Here is an 11695-nt window from a genome sequence, read left to right as displayed (position 1 = left end):
CGTGAAAAAAAAGTTATAACTAAGCAAAGCGGAGCTTTGACCTCCTCATGCTCGTTCGACAAAAAAATGACAAGTTCGAGTCCAATATTTTATTCGAGCTCAGTTAATTAAGAAACTTATTTAATTGTGAGTTGCTCTTATTTATTTGTTCTCGAGCTTTGCTTGCAAGCAGCTCGTTAATTCTATTCATGAACTTTGCTCGCGAACATTTCATCAGTTCTATTTAAAATGAAGAATTGAAGTCGAAGATGGAGTTTTAATATCATTTCAAAAAAATTAAACACAAAACTACTTAGTTTTGAAACCTACAAAAGTATAGTTTAACACAAAAGTCATGATTTTACATTTCTCCCTTTATAGAAATGTTATTATTAAAATAATAATCAACAAGAGCGTGCTCACGAGCCTGTTCATTAATATTATAATAGAGCTTGTCCATGAGCCTATAATTGAGTCTGCTGACGAGCTTTCGAGTTGAGTTTTATCGTGCTAAAGCATGGCTTGTATACGAATCGAGCCTCAAAATTCTGTCGGAGGTTTATAATTTCTCAACATACGTAGCTTGAGATATCCGTTGAAGAATTACAATAATATTCTACAAATGAACATTTGTCGAAGAATCAGACAGACACACAAATTATTAGAGATATTGTAACATTCTGGCACAATATTATGTAGATATTGGCCGCTTTGATCCAAATCCAATATCTTGAACCTCACGGTTTTAAAACGCATCTGCATATATTGGATATCTGTTAAAGGTAAAATTGCTCCTGACTATTATACCCAAGGTTATCAAACCCGGACCAGCCCGACCGGTTCAATCGGGTTGAACCGGACCCGGTAGGTATTCCGGTCCGAAAGTGACTATTTTATTACATTTTAGAAAACCACTAAAAACCGGTGACCCGGTCGGTTGAACCAGCGACCCGGAAACCCGGTCACGGTTTTTACGGTCCAAACGGTTCAATATTTGAACTGTAATTTTTTTTTAAAAAAAATAAAAATTTAACTTTCAATTAAAATTACTAATCCAATTAAGAAAAAATTAACTTGAATTTCATTTTAAAAAAATAACTTTCAAATTAGTATTGATGTAGTACTGGAATATTTTTTTTTGAAGAAGGAATATTTATTAATGGTTTGGTATTCATACTTTCATTTGATTCCGTTGATAATTGATTTTTGTTTGTTCACATCGAACAAACCAATAAATTAAATCATGCTTGATGAATATGTAATAAAAAAAAATATTAATAAAATATGTAATAAAATCAAGTTATATTATTTAATTTCATAATTTGGTTATATAACTTATATATCAGAATATAAATTAATCAAGTTATGTTAAGCTTTTGTTACATTCAGAATATGCAAGTTATAATTGGTCATGATAATTAAGTTATATATTAGAATATAAAATTCAAATTAACATTTTTATTATGTTGGAAGGTGTAAATAAAATGAAAATTATAATTTTTTAGGATTATTTGAACCTCGGTTCAACCCCGGTTTAACCCTAGTTAAATCTTAAACCCTTCACCCTTTAGCTCTTCCGATTCTTTGACCGGTCCGGTTTTGATAACCATGATTATACCTTATCCCTTTTATATATTATATCAGTATTAAATTTTGATTATCAGTTAATAGATTTTTTGGCCTTTGTATATATTTTTGTTATCATGATATAAAATGTATTTAAGATATATTCTAAACATGTGATATTCCTACTTAGTAAGCTAATGAAAAAATGAACTTTAATTTTAATATACGTTTTCTATCTATATATAGGGGAGGGATCAAGTAAGAACCCTCCCCTAGGTGAGAACTCACCTTAGGTGAGAACCACCCAAAACTACGTAGTTTTGGGTGTAAAATTTAATAAAAAACCGCTGCTGCTTGGGGGGGTCAAACCATGGCCTCTTGATTTCCACTCCACACTGCTTACCACTAAGCCATTTACTTTCCTTGTATATTTTGCCGCGCGCTAATTAATATACCAATGCCCTTGTAGCTTCTATTGTTTAATATTTGATGCATGCACTTATTAATATTGATTAAATTCGCATAATAATTATTAATAGAAAAAAAACAAATGTGCATAATAATTAATTATTAAAAGAAAAAAACCAAGAACATGCTCTAATTTTTTATTTATTTAATTCCTCTATATTTTTGTAATTTATATTTTAAATTGTTAAAGACGATGTTCTAAATATTGTTACATATGTTCTAAACTTTATAATTTGTGTTCTAAAAATTAAGATAATGTCTTAAAAAAATAGTAAGTATATGGGCCATTTTTTTGTTAAAAAAAACTCACATTCTAAATAACATAACGTATGTTCTAAAAAACATAACATATGTTCTAAAGTTTATGGTTTGTGTTCCAAAAATTAAGTATAATTTTCTAAAAAAAGCAGTAGATATCTGGATCGTTTTTTCACTTGTTCTATAATATAATTTATAACTCATGTTCGAAAAAACATAACACGTGTTCTAAAAAAACATAACGTATGTTCTAAAAAATATGTCGTACGTTCTAACTTCATAGTTCGTGTTTTAAAAGTTAAAATATATGTTATAACGTATGTTTTAAAAAATATATAGTTTGTGTTGTAAAAATTAAGTATAATGTTCTAAAAAATCAGTAGATATCTGGATCGTTTTTTCATTTGTTCTATAATATAATTTATAACTCATGTTCGAAAAAACATAACACATGTTCTAAAAAACATAACGTATGTTCTAAAAAATATGTTGTACGTTCTAAACTTCATAGTTCGTGTTTTAAAAGTTTAAAATATATGTTCTAACGTATGTTTTAAAAAATATATTTTCTTATATAACATAAATTACAAAAATATAAAGGAATTAAATAAATAAGAAATTGGAGCATGTTTTTGGATTTTTTTTCTATTAATAATTCATTATTATGGACATTTTCTTTCTATTAATAATTCATTATTATGCAAATTTCTTTTTTTCTATTAATAATTTATTATTATGCACATTTAATCAATATTAATAAGTGAATGCATCAAATATTAAATAATAGAAGCTAAAAGGGCATTGGTTTATTAAGCAGTGCACAACATAATACATAAGAAAAGTAAATGGTTCAATGGTAAGGAGTGTGGAGTGTAAGAGAGGAGGCCAGGGTTTGACCCCCCTAAGCAGCAGCGTTTTTTAGCGTTTTATATATATATATATATATATATATATAGAGAGAGAGAGAGAGATCCAGTATGACAAAGGGTTAGGGTGTGACAATGAGTTTATTGTGTAACGTAACAAAACTACGTAGTTTTGATAATAATTGAAAAGAGCAAGGTGGCAAATTTGTAAATAAAAGGAAAGAGATGATAGAGAAAATTGTTTTATTTATTTTCTTTAAAATACATTTTTCCGATATTTCTAACCTCGTTTTTTGAAATTTTTTATACTATTAGACTCGTGTAAAACGATGTAGTTTTGGGTAGTTCTCACCTAGGAAAGGGTTCTCACAAGAGCCCTCTCCTATATATATATATATATATATATATATATATATATATCCAGTGTGACAAAGGGTTAGTGTGTGACAATGAGTTTATTGTGTAACGTAACAAAACTACGTAGTTTTGATGATAATTGAAAAGGGCAAGATGACAAATTTGTAAATAAAAGGAAAGAGATGATAGAGAAAATTGTTTTATTTATTTTCTTTAAAATACATTTTTCCGATATTTCTAACCTCGTTTTTTGAAATTTTTTATACTATTAGACTCGTGTAAATTAGACGGTCATTTTAAGATCCCTGAAGCTCAAGTAAAAAAAATTCCGGTGAACGGAATCCGGGTGGGCGTTTTTTGGCGAAAAAAAAGTGCCTAAAAAATTCTAAAAAAAATCCAAAAAATATAAAATATTATTCTGAGAAACTTTAATTCTTGGGACGAAGCAAGATTTCTTACGGTTTAGTCCCAATAAAACTTGTTCCTTAATTTTATCCATTTTACATGCTTCAATAATTTGTTGGGTCAAAACCGTAAGGAACCTCGTTTTGAGCCAAGAATTAAAGTTTCTTAAAATGATGTTTTACATGTTTTGAAATTTTTTGATAATTGTCTGGACAAATTGTTTGTCCTACTTACATTGTTCCGACAGTGTACGAAATTGTTCCAAATCAGTGTACCATTTGTTCCAACATAATAAATCAGCGTACCAATTTTTCCAACAAAATAGTTCTATTATTCCAGCATAATACATATATTGTTCCAACATAATAAATCACTTTACCAATTGTTCCAAATCAATTTTATTATCTATGTCTTCAATTTCATTTTTGTTTCTTAGTATTTAATATAGTATCTTCAAATTTATATTAGTTATATTATTTAAAAAATAATTCTAATTCTTATATTCTTCCAACAGAATAGTTATATTGTTCCAACAGAATTGTTATATTGTTCCAACAAAAATATTGCAACACATAGTTTTGAAAGGTAAGACCAAAAAGTGCCCAGAAAATTATCAAAAAATTCTAAAATATGTAAAAAATTATTTTAAAAAACTTTAATTCTTGGCTCAAAATGATATTTCTTACGGTTTTGACCCAATAAATTGTTGAAGCATGTAAAATGGATAAAATTAAGGAAATAGTTTTATTGGGACTAAACCATAAGAAATCCTACTTCGATCCAAGAATTAAAGTTTCTCAAAATAAGTTTTTACATTTTCTGAAAGATTTTGATAATTTTCTGGGTACTTTCTGTTTTCTCGCCGGAAAACGCTTACCTAATCACCGGATTCCGTTGATTTGGGACTAACCCGTAAGGAATCTCATTTTGAGTTAAGAATTAAAGTTTCTTAGAATAATGTTTCACATTTTTTGGAATTTTTTGAAATTTTTTTGCGGATTTTGTTTCTCACAGAAAAACAAATCGCCGGATTCTATTTACCGGAATTTTTTTACCTGAGCTTCTGGGATCTTAAAATGACCATCTAATTAAGACGAGTCCAACGGTATAAAAGTTTTTGAAAAAAGAGGTTGGAAAAGTCAGGAAAATACATTTTAAAAAAAAGAAATAAAACAATCTTCTCTTTCCTTTTATTTACAAATTTGCCACATTTTCCTGGTTAATTACAAAATTGGTCTTTGTCACACAATAAGGCTTGTCACAACATAAGAACTGTGTCACACTTATCTATATATATATATATATATATATATATATATATATATATATATATAAGTTATTAGGAAAATATATTTATTACTTAGAATAATTTTAAATGTGCACGTCGGAAATGTTAGCAATAAAACCGATAATAATATTTATTTTCACTCCGGAAATTCACGGTTCGTTATGAAAATCACTCGAAATACTTCGAAGTTACTTATGTTTTTTTTATCCTTAGATTTTGTGATTAAGTTTGAGAAATAGAATCGAAGAGTCAAAGATGTATTAGGAAAATATATTTATTACTTAGAATAATTTTAAATGTGCACGTTGGAAATGTTAGCAATAAAACCGATAATAATATTTATTTTCACTCCGGAAATTCACGGTTCGTTATGAAAATCACTCGAAATACTTCGAAGTTACTTATGTTTTTTTTATCCTTAGATTTTGTGATTAAGTTTGAGAAATATAATCGAAGAGTCAAAGATGTATTAAACCGTAGAAATATAACCGACCCAATTAATATTATTTATTTATTAGAGATTGACTAACTGAGAAAAAGAAACTATGATTTAGCTTATCCTTAATATTTATAAGAACTAGTCGAAAACCCGTGCGATGCACGGGGTATGAAACTTTTATATAATTTAAATAAATAAATAAATTGACATATTTACTTTTAAATAATTTTATATCATGCTATGAAAAAAATTTATATTATATATATTTGAAATTAATATATATATTTTTTTAATGATAATTCAAATTAAATTAATTTTAAAAATAATTGACTACTTTTTTTTATAGAATTTTAACTAAAGATGAATGATTTATTTATTTTTAAAAAATTCAATGATTTGTACTTTTTAGGAATTTTAATACATTTTCATATTCCTAATATTCTGTGAAACAATAATAATAAAATAGCAGATTAATTAAGAAATATATTAGAATATAATAAAAAATCAAAAATTGAATTAAACTATAATTAAAATTAAATATTATATTTACGATACAAAAGAACTACAATATAGGTTAAACAAAAATTGAATTAAATTACAATTAAAATTGAATATTATATCTACGATACAAAAGAATTACAATCTATGTTAAAATGGAAGCAACATCAATATATTATTCTATAAACTATTACAATCAATAATTTTCTAATATTGCATATGAAGAAACTTTATCAATTCAATATGTTACATATAAAAAAATAAAATTCGTAAGAATTAGTCACAAATTCATTTTGATGATAATTATTTTGGTTGATGGAATTTCATAATCACCAAGTATTTGAATTCAATTATTCATTCAGCTACAATAACCCAATATATCTAATTGAATCAGTTTAAGATGATGATTTTTCCTATTTTCATCTCGTAATATCTCATCAAGACATTCGATCAATTTGTTCTTCATTCTTTCACTATATAAAATATCAGCCATACTCGCAGATATCACTTATTAGAAAATCTAAATTTTAGTTAAGAGTTAGCAATCGAAACGATAATACCTAGCAACATATACTAAAAAAGAATACAAATTTACAAAATTTTTATTTTAGTCATTTTGAAAAAAAAAAGACAAATAAAAAAGAAAACATGGATAAGGTAGCGAGAGGTATGGAACCTGGGTAACGACACAAATGGAATTTCATCTCTAAAAAATGAAACTATAACAACTATTGTTTAATAAAAAGAAAACAACAACACAATTGAGAACAAAAATAACTACAAAATATGAAAAAAAATCGAATAATTACCTTGAAAAACATAAGAATTTTTTATAATTTTTGACACTTTTGTGTTTTCCGGTTTTAGTTGTTCATGCATCTTCTATTTCTGTCGGATTTCTTCAATTGAAGCTATCAGTTTGGAAAAAAAAGACAAATAAAAAAGAAAACATGGATAAGATAGCGATGAGTATAGAACCTGGGTAACAACAGAAATGAATCTGAAAGATGAAACTATAACAACTATTGTTTAATAAAAATAAAACAACAACATAATTGAGAACAAAATAACTACAACATATGAAAAAAAATCGAATATTTACCTTCTGAAATATAATACTATCTATCGTGACCAATGAATATAATGGTGGAATACTATCTATCATGCTTTATATAGATGTTTATTTGTGACTAGTAATTATTTAATATATTATAAATATAAATTTGTTATTTTTAATTAATTAAATATTTATTTTTAATTAATTAAATATTTTTAATCTGATTTTTTACTACGTTGACAACTCATCAAAAAGACCTCTAAAACACTTCTTCTCATTTCTCTCTGCTTCCGTAATTATATATAGTATAGATTAGTACATATCATACTGTTAGAAATAAAAACCTTCCTATGATTGAAACAAAAACAAAAAAAAAACATTTAGAAAGTTTGAATCTCAATCAATTAGTAAATAAGAAGGTTGTTTCAATTTTGAAACTAAGTTGATAGTCAATGTTTTCTTATATATTAAACTTGCATTCTTTTTTCTTTCCTCGCTTTCCTTCTTAGCAGCAGAAGTTCTATTTTAGTTTCCATTCTATTTTAGCCATGAAGAGGAAGTTTGATTATGAGCCTTCAAAAACAGAATCACGCTTGTATAATCATAGAGCAGCGTGGCATATAGGGCTGTTGCTCGAAAAAGGAGGGTTTGGCTCTATTTATTTGGCTGAATCCATTTCAACAAACGGATTATTTTTTGAGTTTATGCCGATCAAATCAGCTGAGGTTTCTTCATCAGTAATCTCGATAGCCATCCTTACATTATCAACTGTTGGTGAAGGAACTACTACGACTAAGAATGGTAGGATGATTTATAATATATTACTCGAATATGCTTATACAGAAAACATATCTCTCTGATTAAGCAATCTGGCAGTTGCGGATTGCCTGAATCAGATGTGATTAGATATACAAGGTGCATTCTGGAAGGACTTGATTATATCCATGGTTATAGATATGTGCATTGTGATATGAAGCTCGAGAATGTGATGCTTGTATCTAATGAAAATCGGGATTGCTTTGTCCCTAAGATTGGGGATTTTGGGTTGGCCAAGAGATCTTTGAACAGTAAAATGATGAAATTTGATCCTAATTTTGAGGGTTATATGGCTCTAGAGACTGTTACTGATCGGATTTAAGAGCCCCCATGTGATATTTGGGCTCTTGGATACATTATTTTGGAGATGTTAACTGGGAAGAAGGTTTGGAATCCCAAACCAAACATGAAAACGGATGAAATCTTTAAAAAGATACGCAACCGTTATGAATTGCCTAAGATTCCTGCTAACATATTAGAAGAAGGGAAGGATTTCTTGAAACGGTGTCTTGTGAGAAACCCTAAGTTTAGGTTCACTGCTGAGATGCTGTTATTTCATCCTTTTGTATTGGGATCAGATGATGATGAAATTGAAGAAAGTTCGGATGATGAAAGGGTGACTTGTTCACCATTGGAAAATCATGCTGACAATGAGTTGTCTGATTCGAACTTTTCGGAACCTAAAGAGAGCTATCCTACTTGTTGGCGAGATGATGGAGTAAAAATAAAGAGAAGGAAGTTCAATAATAAAGCAGGAGTGTGTTGATACATAAATTGCATATACATACATATCATCAACACACTTCTGCTTTATTATTGATCTTCCTTCTCTTTATTTTTACTCCATCATCTCGCCAACAAGTAGGATAACCCTCTTCAGGTTCTGAAAAGCTCGAATCAGACAACTCATCATCAGCATCATTTTTCAATGCTGAACAATTCACCCTTTCATCATCCAAACTTTCTTCAATTTCATCATCATCTGATCCCGATACAAAAGGATGAAATAACAGCATCTCACCAGTGAACCTAAACTTAGGGTTTCTCAGAAGACACCATTTCAAGAAATCCTTCCCTTCTTCTGATATGTGTGCAGGAACCTTAGGCAATTCATAACGGTTGCTTATCTTTTCAAAGATTTCATCCGTTTTAATATTTGGTTTAGGATTCCAAACCTTATTCCAGTTAACATTTTCAAAACAATGCATCCAAGAGCCCAAATATCACATGGGGGCTCTTAAATCCGATCAATAACAGTCTTTGGAGCCATATAAAAAGCAGTCCTTCAAAATTAGGATTAAATTTCATCATTTTACTGTTCAAGGATCTATTGGCCAACCCAAAATCCCCAATCTTAGGGATAAAGCAACCCCGATTTTCATCAGATACAAGCATCACATTCTCGGGCTTCATATTACAATGCACATATCCATGGCCATAGATATAATCAAGTCCTTCAAGAATGCACCTTGTATATCTCATCACATCTAATTCAGGCAATCCGCAACCGTCGGGTTGCTTAATAAGAGAAGATAGGTTTTCTCCATAAGCATATTCGAGTAATATATTATAAATCATCCTACCATTCTTAGTCGTAGTAGTTTCTTCACCATAACAGTTGAGAGTGTAAGGATGGCTACCGAGATTGTCGAGTACTTTTTTCTCCTTTTGAAGTGAAACTGATGAAGAAACCTTAGCTGATTTGATTGCCATAAACTCGGGAAATAATCCGTTTGTTGAAATAGATTCAGCTAAATAAACAGAGCCAAACCTTCCTTTTCTGAGCAACAGCCCGCTGTGCCACGCTGCTCCATGATTATACAAGCGTGATTCTGTTTTTTATGGCTCGGAATCAGACTTCCTCTCCATGGCTAAAATAGAATGGAAACTGCTGCTAAGAAGGAAAGCAAACAAAGGAAAAGGAATGCAAGTTTAATATATAGGAAAACAATGACTGCCGACTTAGTTTCAAATTTTCAAAATGGAAACAGCATTTTTGTTTACTAATTGACTGAGATTCAAACAAGTTTAATATATGTACTAATTCTCATAAATATTAGGGATAAGCTAAATTATAGGAGGGTTTTTGTTTCTTTTTGTCGGCCAGTCAACCTCTAATAAATAAATAGTATTAATTAGGTTGGTTATATTTCTTTAGTTTAATACATTTTTAACTTTAATACTTTGTTTCCAGTGGTATTTGAAAACAATAATTTTGATTTAATTGTTGATCTTGCTTAAATTAACTCATTGACTCTCTAAACGAATACATATTAACTTCCGGAACATTTTAAAAGTATAGGTATAATTCTAAATACACAAAGTTAGGGATGTATTAGTCCAATTTCCTTTGATTATGGAAACTCTAAAATCATACCCATCAAACAAGAAATTATAGCAATTTTTCCTTTTTTTTTCATTATTGTGTATCTACTGTAACAATAATTGTATATTCAAATCCCACACCCCAAAATTCCATATTTAATATATATACAAACACAGTGGCAGAGCTAGGACTCCACGCTTGGAGGGACTAATTTTAACATGAAAAGTGTAGACATATTTAAGTTTTAATAAGTTGAATGTTAATTTCCTAAATTAAAACCCCTAAATAAGTATATTATTCTTTATAAATTGAATATTTAAATTGACATTTTAATTAAAGAAAAAAATATAATTAATTAATAATAAAAATAATAAAAATATAATTAAATTAGGTAAAAATGTTAGACATTTTTAATGGGAATGAGGTTTAAGGGAAAATAATGATTTAAGGGGAAAATCACAATCGGATAAAATTTAATCAAAAAAATTGAAATTAATCGATAATAATGATTAAAAATGATAGCTAGGTAATAATATTGATATTTTTAAAGGAGAATAAGGTTTAAGGGTAAAATTTAAAATGGAATAAAAATTGAAGAGAGGAAGATTTGAACAAGGAACCAACTAGTTGTGAAGGTATCTTTAGTTACCACTAAAACCAACTATGCAAACTTAATTTTATATCATATAATCACGTCCTATATTATAAATACTAATTTTAGCTATCTTGGAGGCTGTTCGGGGCTGAATCAATGTTCCTCAAGGATGTTCCGGCGGACCGGAGGGTCGGCCGACCCTCCCCGCCCCCTCTGGATCCACCCTTGTACAAACATTGCTTTCCATGTTTTAAAACGGGGGTTGAATGTCGAACGAAATTGACAACTGAAGATCTGCTAGCTGATTAGTGGTAGTAACATATGGTGTAGTGATGAAGTCTTGAACCACATTTTCCATCACTATGTGACAGTCAATGTCTATATGTTTGACCTTTTCGTGAAAGACAGGATTGCCTGCTATGCAAATTGCTGCCTGATTATCACAGTTTAGTGGAATAGGTAACTGAACAGGAAGCCTGAATTCTGGCAACAAATAACTCAACCATTTGACTTCATACACTGTAGTTGCCATGGCACGATATTCTACCTCAGCAGAAGATTTGCTTACAGTTGATTGCTTCTTAAATTTCCGTGAAATCAAACTGGATACAAGCAATATGCAGTATCATATTACTTACTTCCTTGTGATTCTACATCTATCCCAGCCTGAATCGCAAAAACCAGTAAGCTGAAAATTGTTTGTACTTGTTAAGCCCAAAATATACCTAAAATATCATTAATATTTACATCAGTTTTGCTATGAAATCGTGCTGTTTA

The 11695-nt window shown here is 29.1% G+C and overlaps 2 pseudogenes; one reads left to right on the top strand and one right to left on the bottom strand.

Moving 5' to 3' along the window:
* The first annotated feature begins 7729 nt into the window (after window positions 1–7729).
* On the top strand, window positions 7730–8763 carry LOC136233769 (mitogen-activated protein kinase kinase kinase 20-like; annotated as a pseudogene).
* Window positions 8764–8791: 28 nt separating this feature from the next.
* On the bottom strand, window positions 8792–11450 carry LOC136233767 (mitogen-activated protein kinase kinase kinase 20-like; annotated as a pseudogene).
* Between the last annotated feature and the right edge of the window lie 245 nt (window positions 11451–11695).

Source organism: Euphorbia lathyris, chromosome 6 (genome assembly GCF_963576675.1).
Source record: "Euphorbia lathyris chromosome 6, ddEupLath1.1, whole genome shotgun sequence".
Classification (NCBI taxonomy): Eukaryota; Viridiplantae; Streptophyta; class Magnoliopsida; order Malpighiales; family Euphorbiaceae; genus Euphorbia; species Euphorbia lathyris.
Note: the sequence above shows the minus strand (reverse complement) of the source record. Positions and strands in the feature narration are given on the sequence as shown.